The following is a 15,240-nucleotide window of genomic DNA, read 5'->3' on the forward strand; positions in this document are numbered from 1 at the left end:
GTTTAGAATAGGACGTGTTTTTAATTCTGATGAACTCCCATTTTTTAGGGGATGAAAGCGCTTAGTTTATTAAATGTTTTTGTGTTGGAATCCGGCTTCCCATGGCTTTCTTTTCTTAATTTGATTGTTGGTAGTGTTTTTTTTTTTTCTTTTCTCAATTGTTTTTATTGAAAATTTTAGCAACAAAACATTAATATAAGACAACAGAAATATTATAAAACATATTAGATATCTAAAAGAACAATAATAGGGGTGTGGCCAAGATGCCAGTCTGATAGCAGCAGAAATCCATAGCTCTACTTAGATTTTAATATCCTGACAGGAAATATACTTTAATTTTTAGAAAAATCTAACTAAAAGTATACTAAAAGATAGATTAAAATGGACTCTATTATTTTCTAAAAATTAATACATTGTCAAGATAATTTTTTAAATTATTTCTATCAAGAAGTTTTCTACTGGAGATCTCAACATGAGTAACTCGAAGAACCTACACCAGAAGAGTGCAGTGAAGAAAGAACTACAACTTATAATAACAAACATCCAAGAACGGTCACTAAAAATGGACAAATTTGAAAGCAGAATGGATATCAAACAGGAATGCAGTAAACAACTGGAACTTCTAAATGGAATACGAAAAAAACAATCTGAACAGATTCTTGCCTTAGAGGAAACAGTAACTGACCTAGCTACTAGAGTGACAGAAAATGAACATCACAATGAATTTCCTCTGAAACAAGACTGAGAAACTGGAAGACCTTGAAAGTAGATCAAGGAGGAATAACATAAGAACATATGGAATTCCTGAGAAAGAAGAGGGTGTTAACATGATTCAATTCCTCAATAAGTGGTTTGCATCAGCATTAAACATGCCTGAATCCCTCTCTTTTGGAATTGAGAGGGCTCATTGGTCCCTGGCAAATCCAGCTTTGTCTCGGAGTTCATCTAACCCCAGGTCTATAATAGTTAAATTTCTTTCCTTACAAGACAAGGACTTAGTGCTGAAATCAGCTTGGACTAATTCCCCTATCAAGATGGGTGGAAAAGTTATTTGTTTTGACAATGACTATACCTCTACAGTCATATTCAGAAGAAAGGAGTGTGTTCCGCTAATTAAGTCCTTGAAAAATGCCAAAATTAAAGCTAAAATTCTTTTTCCTGCAAGAATAAAAATCATCTTGCCAGAAGGAGTGAAGATCTTAGATTCCCTACAAGAAGCAGTAGAATTTATCCAAAAGAAGAAAATACTGTCAGACATAGAAGAAATGGAATGGTCATCCCAGAGTTTGAAGAGACAGGCAACAAAAAATGGATGGCCTGTGAAGGAAGGAGCAAACAAAAAGTACAGTTGTGTACACTTACCATAAATGTAGATGTTCAAGTGTATTCACTGTTGCAGTCATCACACTTGGGTTATCTGCCTGCAGGTAGCCCTCAGTCGGCCCGAATACCAGAGTCTTAGTATTTCTCCTTTGGATGCTGTCACTTCTTCCATGACGTCAGGTCTTCAAGGGTATAAAAACAGGCAGCCGACACCATTACATCAATTTTTCTTGCCCCAAATGTCAGGAGCCCCCAAATAGGGAGCTAGTATATAGTGTGGAAACCACCACCAGTAAAAAATAACTACCAATACCATTAGGAATAGCCATAGAGAGGAGAGACAGAAAGACAGTGAAAACCAGTGGGCTGGAGGGAGGAAAACCAGGACTGCAACAGTGAATACACTCGGACATCTACATTTATGGTAACTGTACACAACTGTACTATTTTCTTCGTGTTTCACTGCTGCAGTCATCACACTTGGGTTGATTCCCAAAGAAGAGGAAGGGTGGAGGCAGTCAAGAAGAGTTAGGGTTTGCTAGTAGGCCCTGCAAGACTGCTATAACAAATCCTGCCCTGGATTTGGAAAAGATAGGTAAGTGGAAATGCTTGGTGAAGGCATGTACAGAACTCCAGGTTGCAGCTTTCAGAATGTCCCTGGTAGGGACTCCCCTGAGAAATGCTCTAGAAGTAGAAGTAGCCCTGGTGGAATGTGTTCTGACCCCTGAGGGGTTGGTTTTCCATGGTGCTTGTAGCAGAAATGGATGCAGTGTGCTATCCATTTGGAAATGGTTTGTTTAGAAATGGCCATGCCCTCTGCCCTGTTGCAAAGCTGACTAGCTGCTGGTCAGATTTTCTGAAAGGCTTAGTCCTATCAAGATAGAACCTGAGCTGTCAGTGCACGTCCAAAGAGTGCAGGATCCTTTCCCTTTATTCTGAGGGTTAGGGACGAAGGTTGGCAAATGGTTGGATTGGTTTATGGACAAACAAGACATCACCTTAGGCATAAAGGATGGGTTAGTCCCGAGGGAAACCCTGTCAGCATGGAAGATAATAAAGGGTTCCACAGCCATCAGTACCTGTAGCTCAGACACTCTTCTAGCTGAAGTGATGGCTAGAAGCAAGTCTGTTTTCCAAGAGAGGGATTTTAACTCTGCTGAAGCAGCAGGTTCAAAAGGGGGAAGAGTGAGTTTTTCCAGTACAAAGTTAAGGTCTCAAGCAGGTGTGGGTGCTCTCCTTGGGGGCCTTAAGTTGTTATCCCCTCTCAGGAACTGTTTGATAAGAGGGTGAAAAAAAAGAGGTGGCTCAGTAATGTAATCAGCCGAAATGGCAGAGGCATGAATCTTAATGGAGGAGAAGGCTAGGCCTCTGTGGAGTAGCTCTGCTAGGTAATCAAGGATTAGAGGCAAGGAGGGCACTGCTGTATCCTTTCCTTTAGACTGAATCCAAGAACAATATATTTTCCACTTTTCAGCATAGGATTTCCAGGTATTAGGCCTTCTGGCTTCAAGAATGATGTCCAGCACCTGTTTGCTTAGGGTTGCTGGTGGAGTATTCAAGGAATAAGCCAAGCTGCAAGATTTAGGGTTTTCAATTGTGGATGCAAAGTCTGTCCCTCCTGCTGTGACAGCAGGGTAGGGGTCTGGTGTAGGTTGTCAGGATGCACAGGAGTGGGTACCAGTGCTGGTGTGGCCAGTCTGGGGCAATCAGAATTATCCTTGGCCTGTCTTCTTTTATCTTGAGTAGTACTCAAGGGAAGGGTCAGAGGGGGAAAGGCATAGATTGAGAGGTTTTCCCATTGAAAGGATAGGGCATCCACCTTCCAGGCCCTACTGTGAGGGTTCCTGGTGCAGAATTTGCTTAACTGGTGGTTGTCGGGGGAGGCAAAGAGATCCACCTCTGGGGTCCCCCACCTCTGGATCAGAAGGTTGAAGGTGCTGGGCTCCAATTTCCACTCTTGTGGGTCTAGGAGATTTCTGCTTAAGTCGTCTGCCAGTGAATTTTGTTTGCCTGGCAGGAATTGAGCTTGTAGATGGACTTGGTTGTCCAAAGCTGTGCTCCACAGAGTCATAGCTAACCTGCAGAGTGGGTAAGAATGGGTTCCCCCCTGCTTGTTTATGTACCGCATAACTGTGGTGTTGTCTGTTTTTATCAGCAGTTGTCCTGGAAGGATTAGGTATCTGAAAGCTGTCAGTGCATTCTCTGCAGCTAGCATCTCCTTTTGGTTGATGTGCAGGAAAATTTGGCTTGGGCTCCAGTGGCCCTGAATGCATTTGTCAGCCATGTGAGCCCCCCCCCCCCCATGCATAGTCTGATGCTTCTGTGGTCAGGGTTTGGGCAGCATGGGGTAGAGTAAAATGCAGTCCCTTGTTGTGGTTGCATGCTTCTGCCCACCAAAGGAACTCTGCCCTCAGACAAGGTATGATAGGAATGACTGTTTCCAGGTCCTGGGATTGTTGGCACCAAAGACTTTTTAAGTACCATTGAAGTTTCCTCATATGCAGTCTTGCATATGGAATTAGCAGAATCCATGAGGCCATAAACCCTAGGGCTTGCAGTTAGCTGGGTTCTGGTGGCCATTTGCTTGAAGTAGTCTGTCAGATAGACCTGTTTTTCTGAAGTGAGAAATGCCATCTGGGAAGTTGTGTCCAAACTTGCTCCCAGGAATACAATCTTTTGACTGGGCACCAGTTATGATTTATTTTATTTGATGGTGTACCATAATGAAATGAGAAGGCTTTTTACAAATGTCAGGTGCTGAAGCAGCAACTCCTGGCTGTCCACCTGAATCAGGCAGTCGTGGAAGTATGGGTAAATTTGAATAGTTCCCTGACTGAAGTATGCAATGGCTGGAGCCAGACATTTTGTGAATACCCTGGGCACAGTAGATAAGCCAAAGGGAAGTGCAGAGAACTGATAATGCATAGATCCTGCCCTGAAATGTAGATATTTCCAGCATGATTCCCTGATGATAATGTGCAGATAAGCTTCTTTTACGTCTAAGATGACTAACCAGGCATCCTTGGCTAGCATAGGGAGAAGTTGTTGCAGGGTAAGCATCTTGAATTTTGCGACCACCAGGAAGGTGTTGAGAATTGAAAGATCCAGGATTGGGCACCAACAGCCCTCCTTTCTGGGTACCAGCAATAGTCTGAAGTAGAAACCCTAACACCTTTGTTCTACTGGAAACAGCTGAATAGCTCTGATGTTGAGCAGGGAAAGTACTTGGCTTTGAGCCTCTGCCCACTGGTTTCAAGGAAGGTCTGGAAACCCGCTTGGGGATGGCAGTGAATGGAAATAAAATTTGCGCCCCTGGGATACAATGTTGAGGACCCATCGGTCCTGAGTGATGGACATCCAGTTTTTTGCATGAAGGGTAAGTTTTCCTCCTAGGGGCACAAGCAATTGGGCAGGGCTGGGAAGTAGAGTTGAGACGTCATTGTGAACCTTTTTCCATAGGGAGGTGGCTTACCACTCCCTGTTTTAGGGGTGAGGGCACTCCATTGCTTAGATCTCCGCATACCCTGAGACTGTAGTCTGGGTGGTCTGTTTCCCCTGGGTCTTGTTTGGGAAGGCCTGAAGAGAGCTGGAAAGGACCAGTGTTTTGAAGGGCAATGCCTACTGAATCTCGGTGGTTGCACTTGCAAGAATTCTTTAACAGTTTGCATAGATTTATATTTTTCTTCCATCTTTTTAAGAACGTCTTCTGCTTTGGTGCCAAACAAACAGTCCTTATTTAAAGAAGCTTCTAGTAATTTGGATTTGACATGATATGGCAAGGTCTGCTCCTTCAGTCACGCATGTCTTCTCAGTACAGAGCCAGTGACTGCAGCCCTGCAAGATGCTTCTAATCAAAACCACACTGCAAAGTATGCCTACTAACTTGGTTTGCAGACTGCATAAGCTCTTGCAAATCTTTATTTTCTGCACAATCTGGAAATATTACCATTTTTTGTTTAATGAGTTCCATAATATGTTGCTGGTACTTCAGTATGTGAAACTGGCAATTCAATGCCCTGATAGCAAGAGTTAGAGGTATATACCTTCTTACCCCATCTGTCTAAAGCTATGGAATCCTGTCTGAAGGGGTAGGATCTTTGGCTGTAGTAGCCTTAATACCTTTAGGACCCTGGGAAATGATCTCTGGATCAGCAGTAGGATTCTTGAAAAGAAACTTGTGGGAATCAGGTACGCAGTAGTACCTGTCAGGTTTCCTAGGAGCTGGAGGTAAGGTGTCTGGAGTAAGACTAGATTCTATGAAATTATCCACAACATTCAGGACAGGGGGTATAGCTAAAGGCCTGTGCTGAGGCAGCTCTAAAAATTCTCTGAGTCTCTTTTTGGACTGAGGATAATCTTGGCATTCCCAATGGAAATGCTATCTTAAAGTATGCAAGGTTTCACCAAAAGAAAAATCCTATGGAGGGGAGGCAGTGGGAATAGATTTCTCTGCATCTGAATCCTCATAGGTTGATAAGGGCATGTCCGGATAATCAGAAAGGTCAGAGTCATTGGACTCCTGGTCTGCAGAATCTGAAGGCAACTGAATTATTTGTCTCTTAGCAGGGGAAGGCTGGCTTCCCCTAATTAGCTAATAAGGTCTTCAGCAATTCTAAGCATTTTTTTTGAGGCATGGGTGCGTGAGCATGCGCTTTGGTTGTAGGTTTTCTAGGTGTAGTGAGTACTCTGGGCCTAAGAAACTCTGTAGTTGTAGTTTGGGCTAAAAAAGAAGTCATCTGTTTAATTCAAACATCGGTAGGTCGGAAAAAACCTCAGAAGCCGGTGCCTGCACAGTGGCTCCGGACCCATCCAAGTTAGAGACATCCGCTGGTTCCATAGGCGAAGAAGCATCTCGCGGCATATCGGACTCCGAATGGGTCTCAGTAGAGGCCTGCAAATCCATAGAAGCAGGCATCAGGGGCTGTAAATGCCACCTCACGGAGTACCAGCAGGCTGGCGACTAGCTTAACGGAAGCATCATCGGCAGTTTTGGACCTATGTGGTCCATCTCTGTCTTTATCCTTATGTTTTTTCAGAAGATCGGTAGTTGGATGGCTTGCCGAAGCCATTTCGGAATACGGAGATAGAGAGAGAAAGAATTTATCAACAAAAATAGCCCGATGAAGAATGGTTCGGGCGTTAACAGCACAAAACCGACAGAGAGGGACGTCGTGGTCTGGGCTTAAATAGATGACGCAGTAAGAATGAAAATCTCTGTGAGGTATTTGCTTTCCACAGGCAAAACAATTGTTAACTTTTTCTGACATCTGTTAGAGCAAGAAAAAAGGATCCCCAACAGGTTACTTAGCTTTAGAAGACTTCAGGATTATCAACTTGAAAAATGAAAATTTCAGGTAGTGGCCGACCGACACTTGCAAACTGCTTCTGCTTCGGGCTCCTCCTCGGCAAGCAAGACTGGTGTAATGGCGTCGGCTGCCTGTTTTTATACCCCTAATGACCTGACGTCATGGAAGAAGCAACAGCATCTGACGCAGAAATACTAAGACCCTGGTATTCAGGCCAACTGAGGGCTACCTGCAGGCAGATAACCCAAGTGTGATGACTGCGACAGTGAAACACGAAGAACTTCTAAGAAACTAAAGGACAAATTAATACATTTCTTCTAATTTTAAATTCTTTGTTTTATGAATCATGATATATTTGATTCTGGAAAATCTCTATACTGTAAGGTAATGTGCATCATCTTTATTATTAACTTTCTCTTTTCCTTTCCATATCTACTTCTTCTAATTACATATAGTACTAAGTATTTAAATAATATTCTCTCTCTTTCTCCTTTCTTCTTATTCTTTTTTGTTACTAATGTTCCTTTCTCTCCTTTCCCCACTTTAAGTACTTTACATATGTTTCCCTTTTAAATAACTACAAATGATATATGCCTTCTAATTTTTCAGTAATAGTATAATATGAGTTAATACCAAAGTGCAATTTTTCTAGTGGGTAAGTGGTGGGTTAACAATATGTTTATTATTAGTGTTACTAACTACATGTTTTAGACTCTTTGCTTATACACATGTAAACATTAATACAGTACATTCATTAATGGTGTTTTATAGATGGCTAAATATAAGTTTTATATATATATATATATATATATATATATATATATATATATATATATATATATATATATATACACACACACACACACAATGATTTTTTTTCCTCTGGTCTGGTTAATTGGTGGGTAAATGATTGAAATGTTATACAATGATTTCTGATTTGAATCGGCTGTTGTTACTTCTAAACAGCTGTTTTCATATGAAAGGGTTAATTTTTTCATGATGTTGATGTTTTATGAGGAAACTGTTCTCATTGTGGAGATTCATGACATGCACTGAAAAGGCAGCTTGAGTGTTTTTTTTTTGCTTTCTGTAAACTCTAAAAGCTTCAAGATTTGATTCCCACTGAAAATGCTTTTTTCCTCACTAGAGACAACCTCTGCTGTGCATGAGCCTATTTAGATACTTTTTAAAAAGTTTATGAAGCTGCTGCTTGAGGAAACAATGATGATGACATCACTTGACCTTTTGAACTTGTTAAATGGATGTATTTAGAATTATTTTCTCTTGAAATTCTGTTATCCTTCACTTAGATACTTTAAATGGTAAATAAAATAATTATTTCTGATAAAAGTGTTTTAACTCCTTTGATAATTCCTATGTTTTTTATAGATGCATACATTCTTACAAACCAGATAAACCTTAAAGATATACATGGTCTAAGAGAACATTATTCCTTATTCTATACTCACTATTCATACCGGTTTGGTACACAAACATTGATAAGGTCTTTATATCAAATAATATATACTCAAAAATAAGTGACTTATCTATAATGACTTGTCCACTCTCAGACTATAATGCTATAAACTTTACATTAACTAAACATACAGATGATTTAAGATTTCTATGGAGACTTCCTGCTTACATAACTAAGTTAAAAGACTTTATTTCTTTCATTATCCATTCCCTAAACATGTTTATGGAAACAAATGATAATGGTGAAGTGACTGATATTATACTATGGGACACCTTTAAAGTTTCTTTACAGATATATATATATATATATATATATATATATATAGTAGAATAAAATCTTGGTACATTAAAAAAGGAGAGAGTGGGACAAAACTTTTAGACTTACAAAATAACATAGACAAGATAAAAATGGATGCAAAACCAAACAAAGTAGCACATAATGAAATCACCAAGTTAAATCAAAAATACTTAGATGTTCTGAATCATAAGGTAGCCATAAACCTGGAAAATTTTAAATTACAATCTTATGCTGTAAATCCCAAATATCTACATAAAATAGCAGTAAGATCCAAAAAATAAACAATCAAAATCTTATTAATGAGATTAAATATAAAAGTGATGGTTCAGTTAAGAGTACATCTAACTTAATGGGCATATTAGAAGTGTTCAAAAACTACTATAAAGATACAAATAACAACATACCACTTTTGGAAACAGATAATGTAATAAATACTTGTATTCAAGAAAATATAACTACTAAGGTGTCAATGCAACAAAATAACACATTAAACAAACAAATAACACTAACAGAAGTGAAAGAGCAAATAAAAAATGTAAAAGATAATAAAGGACTGGATGGAATAATTCCTGAACTATATAAGATTTTTCCTGAATATATAATAAAGAAAATGATGAGTGCCTTTACTATGGTTAAGAAAAAATTTATAACACCCCCATCCTGGAAATATTCAATTTTCTCCCCCATTTTAAAACAAGGTAAGGACCACAAATCTTGTGATTCATATAGGCCAATTTCATTACTAAACACGGATTATAACATTTTCATGACAATATTAGCCAATAGGATAAAGGAAATATTAAATTCACAGCAGCTTCCAAATAAAACTTGTAATCCACAAAATGAAGCAGCTTTTCAGGCAAAACAATAAAGCCCTGAGCAGGGCAAGCTTAGAAAATTTTGAAAAAAAACCCACAGATGGCTCAGCACACTTTGAACAGCCCACATCTGAGGAAGTGATTTTTAAAACGAAAACGTATGGTGGAGCATTACTGTGCTGTGTTTCTGTGGAATAAAGTGAAACAATTTCCTAAGCTTGCCCTGCTCAGGGCTTATTGTTTTGCCTGAAAAGCTTCTTTATTTTGTGGATAAAGGAAATATTACCTAATCTAATACATAATGATCAGACAGGGTTCCTTCTTCATAGAAAACTGCAAGATAACATTAAATTACTATCATTAATAGACATAGCATGTAAATACAAAAACAACTATTATCAGCCTAGACATAGAAATGGCTTTTGATTCTATTAGTTGGTCTTATCTAAAAAGAATTCTGATTAGTTTTGAATTCTCCTCAGATTTTGTCAACTTATTAATGAAAATTTATAGTGGGACACAACCGTATGTGAAAATTGGATCATGTCTATCCTCACCACTAGAAATGCTCAAGGGAAATAGACAGGTTGTCCTTTGTCTCAATTACTGTTTCTCTTTCAGTGGAACGTTTTGCTATATATATCAGAAACAAGCAAAATATTAAAGGCTTTCAAGTTAATAAGTATTATTGCCCTAAGATACAATTATTTGCTGATGATATGTTGTTCATGTTGGGTGATATGGATGATTCTTTGTATGATGTTATAAATGCCTTAAGCAAGTTTGAAAGAATTTCAGGGCTTAAATGTAATCACAATAAATCCAAAACATTACTAATTAACAAAAAGATCAACAAAAACCTATGAGAGAATAGCATGTTTAATTGAGAGAATGATGTATTAGAATATTTGGGTGTCAGTATAAACAGTAAATGGAAAGAGTCTGTTAAATTAAACTAAACTACAATAATTTAATAACCACCATTACTGAACTAATCCAAAGATGGAATAAAATGTTCTTCACAATGGAGGATAGGTTCTCTTTAATTAAAATGATAATTTTACCTAAAATTTTGTTTTATATACAGTTATTGATACTACCCCCTCCAAAACACGTATTTAAAAAAAATAGATTCCATGTTACATAATTTTTTATGGTTCCCCTTAAAACCTAGGATTGCATATAAATGGCACATTAGAGCTTGGAACAGTAATGGGATAGCATTCCCAAGCTTAGATCTTTGATCCAAATCAGTTATAATTAATGTAATATTACATTGAATCTCACCTACCTATATATCTGGTGGGAAAATAATACATGAGATTCATATAACAGATGTTAGAAATATATAAAATCAATTTAAGGAACAATACAGAATAAGTAGAGTTCATTGGCTTTTACATGAATTTTGTTTATTTAATAAGAAGTTTGATCATTTTTCTTATGGCATTAATCAAATATTTAATAAATTTAAAAATATAACTGATTGTAATTACAACATTAAAGAATTCCTATTTCTTATATTCCCTATAGCATACTCCCATGATTGCCTAGATTCTTTCAGCATCAATGCAATACAAAAATTAAAGGAAAATAACTTGATATTCTGGCATCAGTTTATTGAAAATAAGAGTCTTAAACCACTAAGCTCTCTTCTATGTAGCTTTGATAATAGTCAAGACAGTTGGTTGTTTAGTTTATAGTAAACAAAATGAGAGTATCAATCAACCTAGAGACTGAATCTATACCTAGTTTGATCCAGCTTTTTATTAGATGTCTTGAAAAGACAGATAATTACAAATTAAGTATCTCACGTATCTATAAGATACTAAGAGAAGACACTCTAAAGTTTGAGTCAGATTTTTGGAATTACTATGTAAAGATTAATGGAGAACAAATATTTGATGAATCTGAAAAACTGTTACTGAAATCTATGTATGGTACCTGTTCTTCATTATACTGGAGAATGTATATATGGAAATTTATGAATAGGAATTTTTATACTCCAAATAAAATAAATCTTATACTCAAAAGCAGTGAAAGTAAATGTTAGAAATGTGATGAATTACTAGAGGCCAACTGGGTTCACATGTTCATTGAATGTAGAAATGTTCAATACTGGAAAGACCAGATATTTTGTAAAGGCTTTATGGTCTGATAACTGTCATATTTCTAACTCACTAATCCTATTCAATGTCCCTATACCTAATGTAATATCTAAATCTCAGATTCAGTTACTCTGGTCAATTCTTGCAATTGCCAGAAAAGTTATTACTTTGAAATGGAAAAGTAAACAAGATTTGATGTTTAAAGAATTTATTAATTTAGCAAAAGTTGCTTGTAAAAAAGAACTGCAAACCATTTGTTATAGATCTCATAACATTACTCATAAAAAATAGCATGGCAAAAACTGGAAAACCTTTTGAACAAATACTGATAACTTCTCATGGATAAAATGATTGTTTATCATGGATGAATGTAAATATTGTAGTTTTGTTATTGTTTTATTGTATTTGTTATATGTACATTTGTGTATGTTTATAATGAAAACAAAATAAAAATGTTTTTGGAAAAAGAATAACAATAAACAATAACTAAAATAACTATTTACAATGGTGTCTACTGTAAAACAAAGCTTTTTTAAAGACAAAAAGAAATGTGATAAGGGTAGTTGTTAGTTAATTATTAGAGTCTGTTTATCCAGCAGTTCTTTGAATTTCAACCATATATTATATGAAGAGATGATTCTATATGTTCTTTTCTTGATCTTGGCACATTCAAGATGACAAACTTCAGTTGCCAAGTGTACAAATTCCTTCACAGTAGGAGTAGTCTGATTCTTCTAATTCTTGATGATTACTTTTCTTGCTAATGTTAAGATACTGCATAAAAGAGGGTATTTCATTTTCGTGACACAAATGGGAATAGGTGTATTAAATAAAATAAGAGATTTGGTCAACATAAATTGATCATTAAAAACAGACTGTGAAGGAGAATTCATATTATCCCAATATGTTTTAAGTTTTATATAATCATAAAACAAATGTTTTAGCATTTAGTTTACATCTCCAGCATCTTATGTCTTTACTATTCATCAATTCCGTTTTATGTGGTATGATAAAGGTTCTATGCAAGAACTTCCAAGAGAATATCTTCCACATTTTTAATGATGTAGTTTGTTTTGAAGACTGGAGTATTATCTTTTTATCTTCACTTGGGGAGTTAATATTAACAAGTCTAAAATAATCCCATTAGCTTTCTCTGTAACATACTGTTGATTTCTTAAGTACCTTATATATTTTAGATAGAAGTCTCATTCCAATTATATTCTGGTGCATTAGAATAATGAGTAAATCAATTGATGTGGGCAAAGAATTTCTAACTATTGGTTGCTTTAGATTAATCTTACGTTCAACTAATTGTCTATAGTTTTGAATTTCTAGCCACATGTCTTTGCTTAACTCAAACTTATTAATGATATGGTCAACATTTTGTAATTTCCCATTGTCTAGTAATTGATACCACTATAAGTTTTTTGTCTAAATGTAGTCATTATTGTTAAATTAAATGTATTAATACTATTTTGTGTATAGGCAATTGGAAATACAAGAAATCCATGCTTTATATTCAGGGTACCTGAAAATGAAATTTTAAAGGAGGTTATTATCATATTAATATAATACGAGCTAACTAATTTGTTTTTGTTTATTGTAAAATAGTCTACTAACCAATGAAATTTATTACCAGTTATTTTACCATGATTTTATTTTGTTAAATTATTGGATTTACACCAAATAGCTTCCTGAATATCTTTCCATTTGGCATTATAATTTTATTTGACATTTTATTTGACAACCAGGAAAGTCCTTCTGGGAACAAACCCATTTCAGTGGAGGCCTGGAGAGAAAAACTCCATTACAGAAAGAAATACAGAATATAATACATACAATATGAAATATAGAATATATTTTTAAGTAAAGTGTGAACACAAAATGATATGTAGCATGGAGACTAATAAAAAAATAGTAATGAAAGTCTTTGTACATTTATATATGGGAGTCCTTGTAGACATAAAATAAAGGTGCATCAAAGAGTTGAACAGCAACATTTATACACAAGAGATATTAGATGCTTAAATATCTTATACCAGGCATTAAAAGTTGTGATTGCTAAAAAAGTTCAGAGATTAAGTGTGAATGAAGAATATAAGTATAAGAAAATTATTCAATGTAATAATACAGCAGGGAGATAAAAGTCGAGTAGAACAGGTAAATAGTTGGTGAGGTGAAAGATGAAGAGATAAAGAGATAGAGTGAAGAAAAGTAGGGGGAGGGGTAGAGTTTGAGCTGGTGGAGCAAAATGGTGACGAATACAAAGAGGGGGTAAGCTAGGGCGGGGGGAGTGAAGAGGTGTCAAAAAGAAAGGCTAGTGTGGGGAGTTAGAATTGTTATTTAATCAAAAAATTGTCTTAACAATTGAGCATAAACAATATAATTCTAAATCTGGAAGACCAATACTATCCGATGTCCAATCTCTAATGTGGGCGGCTGTGGTGGCGCAGTTGTTAGCGTTGCCACCTCACAGCAGGAGGCTCTCCGGTTTGATCCTCGGCTGGAGTGCCTTCTGTGTGGAGTCTACATGTCCTCCCTGTGGTGGTGTGGGTTTCCTCCTGGTGCTCCGGTTTCCTCCCACATCCCAAAGACATGCTGTAGATGTATTGGACACACTAAATTTGCCCTAAGTGCATGTGTGCGCCTTCTGTGGAAGGTTGGGCGCAGGACTGGCAACTTGACACCGTAAAACTCCACTGCCAATCATGAGTGGACAGGTGATCTGCTGTGGCGACCCCTAACTGGGAAAACCCAAAAGAAGAAGTAGTCCAATCTCTGTCATGGTTTAAAGCTAATTCAGGCTCATTTGAAAACCACAGAAATCTCAGCAACAATGAATTATATTATTTTATAGTTTTTAGGAGTGTGAAGGATAAATATTGTATTACATATAAAATTCTAGGAAGGATAATAATTTTAATTAAGGAGAGTCTCTCTTCCATAGTGAAAAAATGTATTCTATTTATTAAGAGTTTGCTTTATATAATTCAAGTTAATATTGTGATTAAGGGTTATCTCTTTGATATTACCAGACAAGGTATCCCTAAGTAAGTGATTTTACCATCTTTCACAATGCATTTATGTAATTTCTTATCTATTTTATTAATATTATAATTAACAGGGAATGTCTTAGTCTTATTCTCATTAAAACTGAGTCCCAATTTCTTCTGGAATATTTCTATTGTTTCATCAAATGATTTGAAGAGTAAAAATGTAATAAAAAATTAACAATGACTACCACATACATAATCCTTCTTAAATATCTACAATATTTAATATAATGACATCTGGTGTTAAAACACCTAGATTTATTAACCACTTTTGATCTTTCTTATCAATGAGTTATTGTATTCATATTTCTTTGGTGCAGAGCTTCAGACTCTCAATTGCAAAATGGAAAGATACCTTCCTTATGCGTTGTTTGATGTTTTAAAGGAGCACTTCTCTTCTAAAACAGTGCAAATCTACAAATCATTAACATGTAAAGAGTACAATTGTATAAGAACTTATCATAACATTAGATGCCTGACTAAATCTCTGTTGCAATATAGCTTTCCAATGCGAAGCATCCTGCCAAGGATATTGTACATCCAGTGAACACACCAAAGCTGTGGCACCTTCCTTTCTCACCATATGTCCATTGTATGCCCAAAATGCAAGAATTCGGTGTGGTAACGAAGGAATGTACAGGCATGAAAAAATCTCAGGATTTTCTTGCCCCAGACCAAGAAAGAAGTGACATGAAAAAGATGATGAGGAAAGGACCTTTACCAGGTATAAGATGACCTTTTACCAGGTATAAGATGATGAGGAAAGGAAAGTGTGATAACTAGAGGACTGGAAAGGAATAGGATTCTTTCGTCAGCCAGAAGGGTGGAAGGAAGGTAATACTGCAATCCATTCAGACA

The 15,240-nt window shown here is 36.4% G+C and overlaps 1 protein-coding gene across 3 annotated transcripts in view; it reads right to left on the bottom strand.

Annotated features, from left to right (window-relative positions):
- Window positions 1-15,240, bottom strand: part of LOC122813345 (putative ferric-chelate reductase 1) — a 659,529-nt gene that overhangs the window by 227,171 nt on the left and 417,118 nt on the right. The gene's annotated exons all lie outside the window — the stretch shown is intronic.

The sequence above is a fragment of the Protopterus annectens genome, chromosome 10.part0 (assembly GCF_019279795.1).
Source record: "Protopterus annectens isolate FY-2018-M chromosome 10.part0, PAN1.0, whole genome shotgun sequence".
Lineage (NCBI taxonomy): Eukaryota > Metazoa > Chordata > Ceratodontiformes > Protopteridae > Protopterus > Protopterus annectens.